This window comes from Schistocerca cancellata, chromosome 6, assembly GCF_023864275.1.
Source record: "Schistocerca cancellata isolate TAMUIC-IGC-003103 chromosome 6, iqSchCanc2.1, whole genome shotgun sequence".
Classification (NCBI taxonomy): domain Eukaryota; kingdom Metazoa; phylum Arthropoda; class Insecta; order Orthoptera; family Acrididae; genus Schistocerca; species Schistocerca cancellata.
The window spans coordinates 604109413-604125603 of record NC_064631.1 but is presented as its reverse complement, the minus strand read 5'-3'; positions in this window follow the sequence as shown (position 1 = coordinate 604125603).

The window sequence follows — 16191 nt, the reverse complement described above, 5'->3', positions numbered from 1 at the left end:
CTTCATTCACATCACATGTACAAATTAATTAAATACACATTATTATGATACATAAAATGATGCATTTACGCTTCATTTTGTAGATAGACTTTTATCACTTATGGGAGCTCATTGCTTCCTTAGGTAGAGGAGGGAGAAAAACATTGGAAATAGGATTAAAACATTACGCATCGCTGGCCTAACTATGCTTGACGCCACCTCCTTTGTTTGGGAGAGAAGAAAGGAAATACTCATCTGCTGGTGCAAGGATTTAAGAGAAAAAGTTACTTGTACAGTCGTGGATTAATTGCCAAAGAACTTTTATTTCATGGAAATAATGTGGTCTGACTAATCATTCATGTAGTATCACGCTGTTTCTTCATGTGCTAGTGCTGTTTACTTCAATTCATGTGTAGCTTAGTGTGAAATATGACGTTTTAACAATCATATACTTATCTTTCCCAAATACCTGGAAATGTCATTATTCAAGCCTTCATGTCACATGATAAAAATTAATGGGTTTTTGTAAAATCACATACTTAAATGTTTATGTGTACTCTGCAGCGAATAGGTACTGATAAATGTCACATAGATATGTTGCGACGATGCACATTTCATTTTCCATTTGCCTTACGACCTTTGTATAAATATCCTTATAAGCAAATTGTTTACTCGAGGTGCAGCCCGTTTCTTCATTTGGTACCTGTTACTCCCGACGTAATTCTCTTTTTCTGTGCCATGACGGTGTACTGGTCGCTAAAAGAAAAAAATTTAAAACCAATAAAAAAATTACATATTTTGTTTAAATTCATAGACATTTGTGATTCTTCAACTTCTCCCGGCGTATTTCTTGCTCGAACAGTCCACGGGACATCTAAATACTGGGACAGTGTCGTTAGAGAGGCTATCGAAATTCGTACCAGGGACGGACTCATCAACAGAGGTTGCGGCTATAACATCAGCAAGGCATGGGAACCATCACTGAGTATGATTAAAAAGAGGCTCAGCAAAGAAAACGAAAGAGCGATCAGGGCGGATGAGGCAGTTACACCGACGCCACTACAGACGCCAACGCCAGCCTCTCAGCGACCGCCGACGCTCGGGCGCGGGCGCGGACCGTGGAGAGAACGCCTCACGGGGGAAGGGTATTTAGGACGGCCGCCCGCCCTCAGAAGCTCAGTTCGTCAGCGCATCTGACCATGGCGACATGTCTGATCGCCAAAATACTGTTCCCGTTGGACACTATGGACCGGCAGTACACCCGTGGACTGTTCGATCATAGACATTAGTTTATTCTGTTACCCTTATGATCATTTACTCTGAAAAGAAAATTATTTTACATTACTTATGGTATTTGGTCGTTTTTCCTTAGCTTACACATATCATATAATTTTTCATAATGCTTCTGTACATAGCTTAGTGTTTAATCTCTGTGTACATACCTTATATCGATAGGTTTCTTACTTCTTAGATAGTAGATTCAATTGCTTAGTATTTCCATTTACTTTGTATTTAAGTTAAGTACCAGTACATATTGCATTCCTATTTGGTTGCACCTTCTGCCAGGCTATCACGCATGCACACAGGTCAATGCCTCCTCTCCTACTACTGACGTCAGCATGTACTGTTGAGCGTGAACAGCTGAGCGATAAGCTAATTTCGTTTATACTTTCGCTTTGCATGAGGCGGTGTATTACTTTTCATTGCTGTTAATTTTATGCCTATGTGTACAAATCAAAAGAATTGCTTATACCTATACACATTACTTTATCTTAAAATACACTCCAGAAGAAAAATTACACGTAGAGTTATGTACATTATGTACAATTATCTTATGATGGAAAGTAAAAATGCTACCTAGCCTCATCATTCTATAAAAGCTTTTATGTCTTTGTGTGGGTGGAGACCCTTGTCTCTCCCTGTTTTCTTATGGGCTAATCTGTATGTCCCAGGGTAGGGTATTTTGGAAATAATATATGGTCCTGAATAGAGTAACCGCTACTTCTTATTCACTTTGCAAAATTTTGTCGATTTGGGGTGTGTCTGTAAGAGGACTCGTTGCCCTTCAAAAATTGTGTAACACGTTTTAGTTTCTTATTATCAATTTTCTTTCTATACTCGTCCCTGTTTTCTAGTGTAACAATGGCTTGTTTAATTTTGTCTTGCAGTGTCATTTCTGTAGTGAGTACTTTTGGTATGAGCGACTCTCACTAATTCGATTGTTTTATATGGAACATCAAATCGTTAGATGTGAAACATGTTGAAGAGTGTGAAAGTTATTGAGAACTTGGATGAAGGGAGTTACTTATTCTACCCATTGGCTGTGTTTGTGAGGGGTGTATGTCATAATAAACCAGTTAAACTCCTTAAAGACTCGTTCTACTGAGCTTGCTTCTAGGTGAAAAAAACTTACTAATACGTGGTTTTGTCATGGAGCTTTATTTGCCAATAGGACATCTTGAGGTCGAGTATACTCAAATATTTTGTATTGTAAAACTTTACATCTACACATCTACATCTATACTCCGCGAGCCACCTTACGGTGTGTGGCGGAGGGCACCCATTGTACCACTATCTGATCCCCCCTTCCCTGTTCCATTCACGAATTGTGCGTGGGAAGAACGACTGCTTGTAAGTCTCCGTATTTGCTCTAATTTCTCGGATCTTTTCGTTGTGATCATTACGCGAGATATATGTGGGCGGTAGTAATATGTTGCCCATCTCTTCCCGGAATGTGCTTTCTCGTAATTTCGATAATAAACCTCTCCGTATTGCGTAACGCCTTTCTTGAAGTGTCCGCCACTGGAGCTTGTTCAGCATCTCCGTAACGCTCTCGCGCTGACTAAATGTCCCCATGACGAATCGCGCTGCTTTTCGCTGGATCATGTCTATCTCTTCTATTAATCCAACCTGGTAAGGGTCCCATACTGATGAGCAATACTCAAGAATCGGACGAACAAGCGTTTTGTAAGCTACTTCTTTCGTCGATGAGTCACATTTTCTTAGAATTCTTCCTATGAATCTCAACCTGGCGCCTGCTTTTCCCACTATTTGTTTTATGTGATCATTCCACTTCAGATCGCTCCGGATAGTAACTCCTAAGTATTTTACGGTCGTTACCGCTTCCAATGATTTACCACCTATGGCATAATCGTACTGGAATGGATTTCTGCCCCTATGTATGCGCATTATATTACATTTATCTACGTTTAGGGAAAGCTGCCAGCTGTCGCACCATGTATTAATCCTCTGCAGGTCTTCCTGGAGTACGTATGAGTCTTCTGATGTTGCTACTTTCTTGTAGACAACCGTGTCATCTGCAAATAGCCTCACGGAGCTACCGATGTTGTCAACTAAGTCATTTATGTATATTGTAAACAATAAAGGTCCTTTCACGCTTCCTTGCGGTACTCCCGAAATTACCTCTACATCTGCAGATTTTGAACCGTTAAGAATGACATGTTGTGTTCTTTCTTCTAGGAAATCCTGAATCCAATCACAAACCTGGTCCGATATTCCGTAAGCTCGTATTTTTTTCATTAAACGTAAGTGCGGAACCGTATCAAATGCCTTCCTGAAGTCCAGGAATACGGCATCAATCTGCTCGCCAGTGTCTACGGCACTGTGAATTTCTTGGGCAAATAGGGCGAGCTGAGTTTCACATGATCTCTGTTTGCGGAATCCATGTTGGTTATGATGAAGGAGATTTGTATTATCTAAGAACGTCATAATACGAGAACACAAAACATGTTCCATTATTCTACAACAGATTGACGTAAGCGAAATAGGCCTATAATTATTCGCATCTGATTTATGACCCTTCTTGAAAATGGGAACGACCTGCGCTTTCTTCCAGTCGCTAGGTACTTTACGTTCTTCCAGCGATCTACGATAAATTGCTGATAGAAAGGGGGCAAGTTCTTTAGCATAATCACTGTAGAATCTTAAGGGTATCTCGTCTGGTCCGGATGCTTTTCCGCTACTAAGTGATAGCAGTTGTTTTTCAATTCCGATATCGTTTATTTCAATATTTTCCATTTTGGCGTCCGTGCGACGGCTGAAGTCAGGGACCGTGTTACGATTTTCCGCAGTGAAACAGTTTCGGAACACTGAATTCAGTATTTCTGCCTTTCTTCGGTCGTCCTCTGTTTCGGTGCCATCGTGGTCAACGAGTGACTGAATAGGGGATTTAGATCCGCTTACCGATTTTACATATGACCAAAACTTTTTAGGGTTCTTGTTTAGATTGTTTGCCAATGTTTTATGTTCGAATTCGTTGAATGCTTCTCTCATTGCTCTCTTTACGCTCTTTTTCGCTTTGTTCAGCTTTTCCTTATCAGCTATGATTCGACTACTCTTAAACCTATGATGAAGCTTTCTTTGTTTCCGTAGTACCTTTCGTACATGATTGTTATACCACGGTGGATCTTTCCCCTCGCTTTGGACCTTAGTCGGTACGAACTTATCTAAGGCGTACTGGACGATGTTTCTGAATTTTTTCCATTTTTGTTCCACATCCTCTTCCTCAGTAATGAACGTTTGATGGTGGTCACTCAGATATTCTGCGATTTGTGCCCTATCACTCTTGTTAAGCAAATATATTTTCCTTCCTTTCTTGGCATTTCTTATTACACTTGTAGTCATTGATGCAACCACTGACTTATGATCACTGATACCCTCTTCTACATTCACGGAGTCGAAAAGTTCCGGTCTATTTGTTGCTATGAGGTCTAAAACGTTAGCTTCACGAGTTGGTTCTCTAACTATCTGCTCGAAGTAATTCTCGGACAAGGCAGTCAGGATAATGTCACAAGAGTCTCTGTCCCTGGCTCCAGTTCTGATTGTGTGACTATCCCATTCTATACCTGGTAGATTGAAGTCTCCCCCTATTACAATAGTATGATCACGAAACTTCTTCACGACGTTCTGCAGGTTCTCTCTGAGGCGCTCAACTACTACGGTTGCTGATGCAGGTGGTCTATAGAAGCATCCGACTATCATATCTGACCCACCTTTGATACTTAGCTTAACCCAGATTATTTCACATTCGCATTCGGTAATAACTTCACTGGATATTATTGAATTCTTTACTGCTATAAATACTCCTCCACCATTGGCGTTTATCCTATCCTTGCGGTATATATTCCATTCTGTGTCTAGGATTTCGTTACTGTTCACTTCCGGTTTTAACCAACTTTCCGTTCCTAATACTATATGCGCACTATTTCCTTCAATAAGAGATACTAATTCAGGAACCTTGCCCTGGATACTCCTGCAGTTTACCAATATTACGTTAACTTTTCCTGTTTTTGGTCTCTGAGGACGGACGCTGTTCATCCAAGTCATCTGGTCTTATGTGTACCGGTAGACTACTAAAATCTTGTTGATACCTCTAACATAGAGAACTATCTTACAGATCTGTCTTGTTTACTTACTGGTAATATAGGACTACAATAGGGTGAAAATGAAGGTTGCATAATTGCCCATTTAATCATATGATTGATCTCTTCCCTTAATGCCTCTCGTTCTGCTCACAGAATAGGATGTGACGTTACACAAAATGTTTCATGTGGATAGACTTCAAATTTTTATTCATAGTATTTGATTACTCCTGGCTCCTTACTGAAAACATTTGCATACTGATTAACAAGTTAGAAACTTCTTGTCGTTGCATATCTGTGATTGACTTAGTTTCTGCTGTACCGTTTCGTAACTAACCTCAGTGTTTGCTTCTTGTTCAGTATCAAATTTGTTTGTCAAAAATACAGCCAAACAGGAATAATGTACTATTAAATTTGGCTCTGGTTTGTTTTTGTTACTTTCGTCAGGTGTTTTGACTAAATCAATAGAAAAAATCTGATCCTTTAAATAAAAGTGGTATTTACCATTACCTATATCAATCTATGTTTTGTATGTTCTAAATGTGTCCATGCCAATAAGATAATTAACTATAAGTTTGTCAATTACTAGAAAGTTGCACTTCACTGTAAAATGTTCAGTTTGTAATGGAATAAATGCCTGATGTTTAACCAATTTAGTCTTACTGCCTGTAGCAGTTTGCACCTTGCAATTTTGTAGAGAAAATGTTGGGAACTTGCTTCTCTTCTTCAGTTCACACAAAAATGCATTTGACATTAGGTTGGTATGTGGTATCGACAGCAACAATGCCACGGCATAGTTTCATAAGTTGGCACTATGAGACACTGACGACAGTGCACTCTAGCTGATCGGATCGGCGGATAGAGTGTCTGCCATGTAAGCAGGAGATTCCGAGTACGACTCCCAGTCAGGGCAACATTTTCAATTGTACCCGTTGATATTTGTCAACGCCTGTACGCAGCTAAAGGTCTGGATTTCATTGTATTTTCATTCTGTGACAGCTGCAAATCACCAGTGGTATCTGTTCTTTCGGACATGTGATATAGATAAGGATTAATGGCCAATGATCTTCTCCAGTGCAGATGCACTCACATTGCCCGAACTCTTACGGGAATCAGTAGATTCACTACTGTGATTAATGAGTATAGTGGGCAGGGGCACTACAAATGTAGAGTGTGGACAGTAAGCTGACGGGGCGCATGCCACAGATAAGTCCCTGCAGTCGCACTATCCACTGTGTTCCCGGTGGCTCAGATGGACAGAGTGTGTGCCATGTAAGCAGAAGATCCCGGGTTCGAGTCCTGGGTGGGGCACACGTTTTCAACTGTCCCCATTGATATTTAACAACGCCTGTAAGCTGCTAAAGGTCTGGATTTCATTGTAATTTCATTCAAGTGCTGCAAGATCAGACATGTCTGAAAGAACAAATACCATCTTCATATATGTTTCTGTTTATGTTCGGCATAAGGCCTTGTGATGGTGGATTGTAATTCGCTTGTGCATTGAAATTACTCCTGTTGTTTTGAAAATTTCATTTAAATCGTTTGTTTCTTCTTTTCCCGTTACTGTACTCGTTACCTCTGGGTATGTAACGTTGCTGTTATGTGTACCATCCTTGCTGTGTGTTTATATCATGTTTTTACTGACCGATTTACATAACTATGTTGCTGTTGTGCCTGATTTTCTGTTGCTTCCTTGGGTACAGGTCTTTCCTCATAAATTAAGTCGATAGAATCAAGCATTGATAGAAAATATTCAGTATCGTCCTCTGGCATTGCTATTATTTTTCTCTAATGTGTGTTGGTAAAAGACTTGTCTACCTATAATATTTTTCAGGTGAATACAGGGTTATAAATACAAAATCAAATAGGGGTAATGCAGGAGTAGGTTTAACAATGAATAAAAAAATAGAAGTGCGGGTAAGCTACTACAAGCAGCATAGTGAACGCATTATTGTGGCCATGATAGACACGAAGCCCATGCCTACTACAGTAGTACAAGTTTATATGCCAACTAGCTCTGCAGATGATGAAGAAATTGATGAAATGTATGATGAGATAAAAGAAATTATTCAGATAGTGAAGGGAGACGAAAATTTAATAGCCATGGGTGACTGTAATTCGAGAGTAGGAAAAGGGAGAGAAGGAAACATAGTAGGTCAATATGGATTGGGGGTAAGAAATGAAAGAGGAAGCCGTCTGGTAGAATTTTACACAGAGCATAACTTAATCATAGCTAACACTTGGTTCAAGAATCATAAAAGAAGGCTGTATACATGGAAGAATCCTGGAGATACTAGAAGGTATCAGATAGATTATATAGTGGTAAGACAGAGATTTAGGAACCAGGTTTTAAATTGTAAGACATTTCCAGGGGCAGATGTGGACTCTGACCACAATCTATTGGTTATGACCTGTAGATTAAAACTGAAGAAACTGCAAAAAGGTGGGAATTTAAGGAGATGGGACCTGGATAAACTGAAAGAACCAGAGGTTGTACAGAGTTTCAGGGAGAGAATAAGGGAATTATTGACAGGAACAGGGGAAAGAAATACAGTAGAAGAAGAATAGGTAGCTTTGAGGGATCAATTAGTGGGGGAAGCAGATGATCAAGTAGGTAAAAAGACGAGGGCTAGTATAAAACCTTGGGTAACAGAAGAAATATTGAATTTAACTGATGAAAAGAGAAAATATAAAAATGCAGTAAATGAAGCAGGCAAAAGGGAATACAAACGTCTCAAAAATGAAATCGACAGGAAGTGCAAAATGGCTAAGCAGCGATGGCTGGAGGACAAGTGTAAGGATGTAGAGGCTTATCTCACTAGGGGTTAGATAGATACAGCCTACACGAAAATTAAAGAGATCTTTGTAGAAAGGAGAACCACTTGTATGAATATCAAGAGCTCAGATGGAAACCCAGTTCTAAGCAAAGAAGGGAAAGCAGAAAGGTGGAAGGAGTATATAGAGGGTCTATACAAGGGCGATGTACTTGAGGACAATATTATGGAAATGGAAGAGAATGTAGATGAAGATGGAATGGGAGATACGATACTGCGTGAAGAGTTAGACAGAGCACTGAAAGACCTGAGTCGAAACAAGGCCCCGGGAGTAGACAACATTCCATTTGAACTACTGATGGCCTCGGGAGAGCCAGTCATGACAAAACTCTACCATCTGGTGAGCACGATGTATGAGACAGGCGAAATACCATCAGACTTCAAGAAGAATATAATAATTCCAATCCCAAAGAAAGCAGGTGTTGACAGATGTGAAAATTACCGAACTATCAGTTTAATAAGTCACAGCTGCAAAATACTAACGCGAATTCTTTACAGACAAATTGAAAAACTGGTAGAAGCCGACCTCGGGGAAGATCAGTTTTGATTCCGTAGAAATGTTGGAACACGTGAGGCAATACTGACCTTACGACTTATCTTAGAAGAAAGATTAAGAAAAGGCAAACCTACGTTTCTAGCATTTGTAGACTTAGAGAAAGCTTTTGACAATGTTAACTGGAATACTCTCTTTCAAATTCTGAAGGTGGCAGGGGTAAAATACAGGGAGCGAAAGGCTATTTACAGTTTGTACAGAAACCAGATGGCAGTTATAAGAGTCGAGGGGCATGAAAGGGAAGCAGTGGTTGGGATGAGTGTGAGACAGGGTTGTAGGCTCTCCCCAATGTTATTCAATCTGTATATTGAGCAAGCAGTAAAGGAAACAAATGAAAAATTCGGAGTAGGTATTAAAATCCATGGAGAAGAAATAAAAAGTTTGAGGTTCGCTGATGTCATTGTAATTCTGTCAGACAGCAAAGGACTTGGGAGAGCAGTTGAACGGAATGGACAGTGTCTTGAAAGGAGGATATAAGATGAACATCAACAAAAAGCAAAACGAGGGTAATGGAATGTCGTCGAATTAAGTCTGGTGATGCTGAGGGAATTAGATTAGGAAATGAGATACTTAAATTAGTAAAGGAGTTTTGCTATTTGGGGAGCAAAATAACTGATGATGGTCGAAGTAGAGAGGATATAAAATGTAGACTGGCAATGCCAAGGAAAGCGTTTCTGAAGAAGAGAAATTTGTTAATATCGAGTATAGATTTAAGTGTCAGGAAGTCGTTTCTAAAAGTATTTGTATGGAGTGCAGCCATTTATGAAAGTGAAACATGGACGATAAATAGTTTGGACAAGAAGAGAATAGAAGCTTTCGAAATGTGGTACTACAGAAGAATGCTGAAGAGTAGATGGGTAGATCGCATAACAAATGGGGAGAAGGGGAGTTTGTGGCACAACTTGACAAGAAGAAGGGACCGGATGATAGGACATATTCTGAGGCATCAAGGGATCACAAATTTAGCATTGGAGGGCAGCGTGGAGGGTAAAAATCGTAGAGGGAGACCAAGAGAAGAATACACTAAGCAGATTCAGAAGAATGTGGGTTGCAGTAAGCACTGGGAGATGAAGAAGCTTGCACAGGATAGAGTAGCATGGAGAACTGCATCAAACCAGTCTCAGGACCGAAGACCACAACAAAAACACCTATGATATTGGGTTCGCCCAGTAGCGTGTCTTGTTCAGGTATTTTTCAAAGTATCCACGTATACTACCATATTTGCCATTGAATTGTTCGGGATTGAGAACCTCGTGTCTAAGTCTTTCTTACACTGCCTCACACCAGTAGTTTTCGAGGAAAGCTCGTTCAAATTGGATATAAGTGATGCAACGTTCGGTCACTTCAATTGATCATAAAAGAACGTCACCTTGCGTATGTCCCACGACAAATCTGATTTTCTATGCTTCCGTCCACTTGCATGAAAATATATGACGAAAAGCACCGATAAGTACTACTGGAATAATTCTTTTACTTTCAGTAGTGAATATGGAAACTGTCGATGTCTCAGCAAACCTTCGTCTGCAAAAGTAGTTGACAGACACGTGGCACTTTCGGTCGCATCTATGTTGTCATTGTAGTTACATGTCATTCCGGTTGGTAATTGTTCAGGTATCGGAGTTATGGGTATGTTTTCATTGCTCCCTTACAACTGCCCCTGGTACCTGCTGTGGGACTCATGACAATTTGTGAGTAAATACCGACAGGTTGTGGTTTGTTCAATGCAGCCTGTGTATTATTTACATGCATATTTCGAGATCCGGTAACAATTTCTTTTAAAACATTGCAGATCCTATTTTATGCGGCTTATGGTTAATTGTTTACTTTGTTCACTATTTCATTTTCTTTTTCCCGAATAAGCTTTTCTACTACACCTGTGTATAACTTACAATCTGTTCCTAACTTTTCTGCAATGATATTACCCTTATCTAACGTATCTGGTGCAGCTTGACTAATGATATTACTCAGATTTTCATGGATCTTCTCTCTCTCCTTAGCGCATGCCAGGTCAACTTCTAATGTTGCTCCCGTTAAAGTAATCTCTTCTACAGCTAGAGGTACACCTTGATAGTCTTTATTTAGTTTGTTAACGACAGTAGTTACCTTTCTTACTGTCGAAAACCACAGGTTTCTGTAGCTTCAATATTTTGTTTGCATCTGTGATTTTCTTAATCTATTTCTCCCCTAGATCACAATGGCCGTTAAAAGAATCTTCCTTTTGTTTTAGCTCGGTAATGTTACTGTTAACTTCAGAAAGTACTTCAGCTTTACTGGTTTTTTTCTGTCATTCAATTTTTTGTCGATTTCAGTGCAAAACGTTTTGGCTAATCCATTGAATTTCTATGATACCATGTCTTGCAAATCCTTGAATATTTGTTTTTGTTCTTGCTTCATTGTATTTAGATCTTGTGTAACAGTGTTTTGTTGCTGTTTCACCATGTTCTCATATTGTGTGACGGTGTCCAGATTCAGTGTCAAATTATAAATTTTGGTATTCATATCTTGTTTCATATCACTAAAATTGGTGTTCATATTATCTAATTTCGTGTTTATGTTAGATAATAACTGCCATAGCAGTGTGTCAGCTGTACTACTGTGGTTGCTGTCAGCTGTACTTTCCAGGTTAACGATTTTTTTTCTGAACAAGTGGTGTTTTTAATATGTTGTCTGTATCGCTCTCCAATGTTTCACTGATGAGCGGTATATCGCTGTGGGAGATGCTTGGAGTTGTCTCATCAGTTGTAAACATTGTGCCATCAAGATTATTCTGCTGTGGAGTATCGCTATCATTTGTCACACCTGTGGCACTCATCTCTGACCCACTTAAACTTTCTACAGTAGGCATGCATGGCACTTGAACTTCAATTGTTTGATCATGCAATTTAACGCCATCTTGGCTGATTGCGTTTTCGCTATTGCTATCAACAATGGACATATATTTTTCTGCCATGTTGTATGAATATTCAAAACAAATTTTCACAAAAATGTTAAAATTTCATAAGCTAATTATTACACTTGATAATTGTAATTTACATGATGTGAAAGCCTGTTTTATGTCTATTATGATTCACAAACTATTCTACTGCAATTCCTTATGTTTTACTGACAATGTGTACCACACTGAAAAATTCCTGTAAATTTTTCGCAATAAAATTCAAGGAAGGGCATAATGAGGGAAAGATTTCTATCTACATCAAAATAGGCACTCTCAAGCATAACCATGCAAGCAACTTGCATAGCCGTCCTACCTTTGCTGCGCCAAACAAAACGGCCACTATGGATAATTTTACATAACCTGTGTCCAATTCTTATTCCTTTCCAAATTTTCTATTCAATTTTTGCCTTTTAGTTTTACTAGCTCCTCGTTTTGATTTATGTAAACATAAAATACCGACAATTAGTTTTTATGGCTAATATCAATGCCATAGAAATTTCTTGCTGTAAAAATAGTTAACAAATCCTACTCATAACTAGGCCCTGAAGTCCTGGTACTCAGGTCGCCAGTTGTGTTAGAATAAAAATATAGTAATAATAATAATAATAATAATAATAAATATGAATAGAAAAAATTAATTTAAAGTATATTACAATTGCATTATTAGAAATGTTGCGCTTGTACGATTTTTGGCTAATCGGACTTCCTGTCTTACATTTCAATTGAAGATGCAGGCAGCGGACTTCAAGGACACCAGTGTGTGTCAAAAATAAGAAAATCCTCCTTACTTGATTCCACTTCAACAAAACATACTTAATAATGATATAAAATCTTCTCTTATTTCGCTACATATATGATACAAAACGCTCGTAGCTCGTCATTCACTGAGTTGCACTTCTTAACAGAAACTACTACATACCAGAGAGTGAGAAAGCAAAATCATCTACAAGGAAAAATGAATGATAATTTTTTTCATTTCTCTGCGCCTTCCATGTATTCATAACACAGGCCAATGATGAAAAAAAAATTTGGTATAAATACCTTATTCTTATGTTTTTTAGAGTGGGAAATCCAAATATGATACTTAAAAAACTTATCACGCACCATTTCTTCGCAATTTACAGTTAAATTTATTAAATTAAGCGATTTTTTAAAGAACTTAACAGCTTTTATACATTTAAAATCATTAAAAAATTAGGTGTAATGAATGTAGATGACATTGGTAGCACAGCTGAAAAACATTTGCTGGCAAAAAAAGATCGATACTATTTTTATGTTAACAGATGGTGCTTTGTTTACTGTAAACCTAATCTCACTTTCCCACATCCTGTACATTTGTTCAGTACAATGTCTAATCGTGGTTGGAAAAACTCTGCTGACAGTTTTTGTTATATTTGTTTTGAATTTGTGATTAAAAAACACCAAAGAAACATTACACACTTTGTGAAAAATGTTTATCTATCATGCTTTGGATCTAAACTTGGTGATCAAGATAAATCTTGGGCGCTGCATAAGGCATGTTATGTGTGTGTTGAAGATCTGAGAAAATGGACCAAAAAGGAGAAGAAAGCCTTTAGATTTGCTGTTCCCGTGATATGGTGGGAGCCAATAAATCATTGCGATGGTTGCTACTTTAGCAGTGTTGATATTACTGGTCATAATTCGAAAAACAAGGAGGTAATAAGCTACCCTAACCTTCTGTTCTCCATCCATTCAGTAGGGCATTGTTTAGATTTGCTGGTTGTTGAACCACCAGATGATTTAAATTCTATTCCAACAGAAGTATTTTCTGATTTACATGAACCAGATGATGATGAATTCCATCGTAATACAGAAAGTCTAGAGCCCAAATTCTTTACTCAGACCGAGCTTAACTATTTGGTTAGGGATCTGAGCTTAATGAAAGAAAAAGCTGAATTGCTTGGCTCTAGATTAAAAGAAAAGGACTTACTGGCAGTTGGAAACAGCATATACATGTATAGAAAGAGAGAGCAGCAATTTTCCTAGTTTTTGCAACAAGAAGGTGATTTAGTGTACTGCTCAGACATTCCCAATCCGATGAATGAGTTTGGTATTGAATACAAAAAGGAAGACTAGAGGCTGTTTATTGATTCATCCAAAACCAGTTTAAAGGCTGTTTTATTACACAGTAGTAACATGTATACATCTATACCTGTTGGACATTCTGTACATATGAAAGAAAGCTATAAACACCTAGAAATAGTGCTAAGTAAAATAGACTATTCTGCTCATGGTTGGATGATATGTGGTGACCTAAAAGTAACATATATGCTTCTTGGTTAACAAGCTCGCTTTACCAAATTTCCATCTTTCTTGTGTGAATGGAGGACTGGGGATCAACATTGGTGCAGAAAGAACTGGCCTGTGAGGGAGTCTTTAAAACCTGGTGAAAAGAACATTCTATGCAAAAACCTTATAGATCCGAGAAACGTACTCCTACCACCTCTGCATATAAAGTTAGGCCTAATGAAACAGTCTGTAAAGGCTTTGCCTAAAGATGGACCATGTTTTAAGTATCTCTGCCAAAAGTTTCCACACCTTTCAGAAGCTAAACTAAAAGAAGCCATCTTTGTCGGACCTGACATTAGAAAATTGATGTTTGATGTCAACTTTGAATCCACAATGACCTTAAATGAGAACGAGGCATGGGTATCATTCAAGCAAGATGTTACGAAGTTCTTAGGACATGAAAAAGACCCGGAATATGTTTCTATTATAGCTACAATGTTAAAGACGTTTAAACCTTTAGGAAGTTTAATGAGCCAGAAAGTTCACTTTTTCAACAGTCACCTTGATTACTTCTTGCTTTGCAAGCTCGCTTTACCAAATTTCCATCTTTCTTGCGTGAATGGGACAGGAGGACTGGGGATCAACATTGGTGCAGAAAGAACTGGCCTGTGAGGGAGTCTTTAAAACCTGGTGAGAAGAACATTCTATGCAAAAACCTTGTAGATCCGAGAAACGTACTCCTACCACCTCTACATATAAAGTTAGGCCTAATGGGAGATGTTAGTGAGGAACAAGGAGAGGGTTTTCACCAGGATATTAAAGTGATGGAAAAACGCTACCAAGGCCGCTAGAACGCCAACATGATGGGGGACTAGTGTTGGTCACTTCAGCGAGAAATTAAGCATGTGACTTATCATAGAAAAAGCTACACAAGAAGCTTCAAAGAAAAAAGAGAAACAAAATACAAACCAATCCCAACTGACAAGTGAAACCTCTATTAACATATATCATTGTTTTAAGTAGCTTACTGTAAATGCAAACCATGCTTATGTTGTAACAAAACATTTCATTAATTTCCCCATTTACCGTATAGCACAGGATTTTTATACTATATACTAAAAAGAATATTGCTCGAAAACTATGGGTGATACAAAAAACTACAGCTAGATTTGGATTCAGCTCATAAAAAATCTATAAAGACCAGCTATCAGAGTAAAAAAAGTTTTTCAAAAAAATTTTTCGTTGGCCTGTGTAATTAACATCTTTGCCAATGCTTATGGTCGATCGGCGTTTCATTTTTTGTTTTTAATAAATTTTAACTTTATGATGTCCTGTAGGTCTTTCACCATGTTCCTACACAGTGTCCATATTGAAGAGACTTTAAATTGGAAAAAATACATTTTAGAGCTCATAAAACAGCTTATGTCATTCACTCTTCCACTTCAAATCTTTCCAAATCTGAGGGGGGGGGGGGGGGAATCAGTAAGTTGACATATTTTGTATATTTCCATTCAATAATCTCATGTGGAAAAATAATCTGGCTTTACTCATCTTTAAGAAAGCACCTGCTCATTGATCAAAAACATGCTGTAAGAATAATATGTGGTGCTCACACACAATTATCTGGTCCACATCTGTTAGCCATTTTGACAAGTACTCCACAATGCATTTGAAGAAAAGCAAAAAAGAAAGAGTTAACCCACAATATAGTATTTAGAATTGCTGTGTGTTATATGCTTGATTAATTTCACAGACAAGGATATATATATGAGCCCACAATATAGTATTTAGAGTTGTTGTGTGTTATATGCTTGATTAATTTCAAAGACGAGAATATATATATGAACGAGGTTTCTATGGCTGCCACCATCTCTCGCATCCCAATCTCCATCGTTCACGGGCGTTCCAGTCTCCTTCATTAAGACTTCTCGCCGCCATTGCTTCGCTGATGTCGTCTTTCCAGCATCTCACATTTCTACCGCACTTTCTTCTTTGATGTGGAGACCATTGCCATACATGTTTTGGCCATCTTGTGTCTGGCATACGCTGTAAGTGACCATACCAGAGTAGTCGCTTCCTTTCTATGTGGTCTAGGATTGTGCTTTCGACATTTATAACCTCTCTGATCCTATCATTTCTAATATGATCAAGCCTGGAATATCCACAACTCCATCTCCAGAAAATCATCTTGACAGCCAGCAGGCGATTTTTCTGCCTCTGAGTTAGTTCCCTCAACTCTGTTCCATATATTATGATACT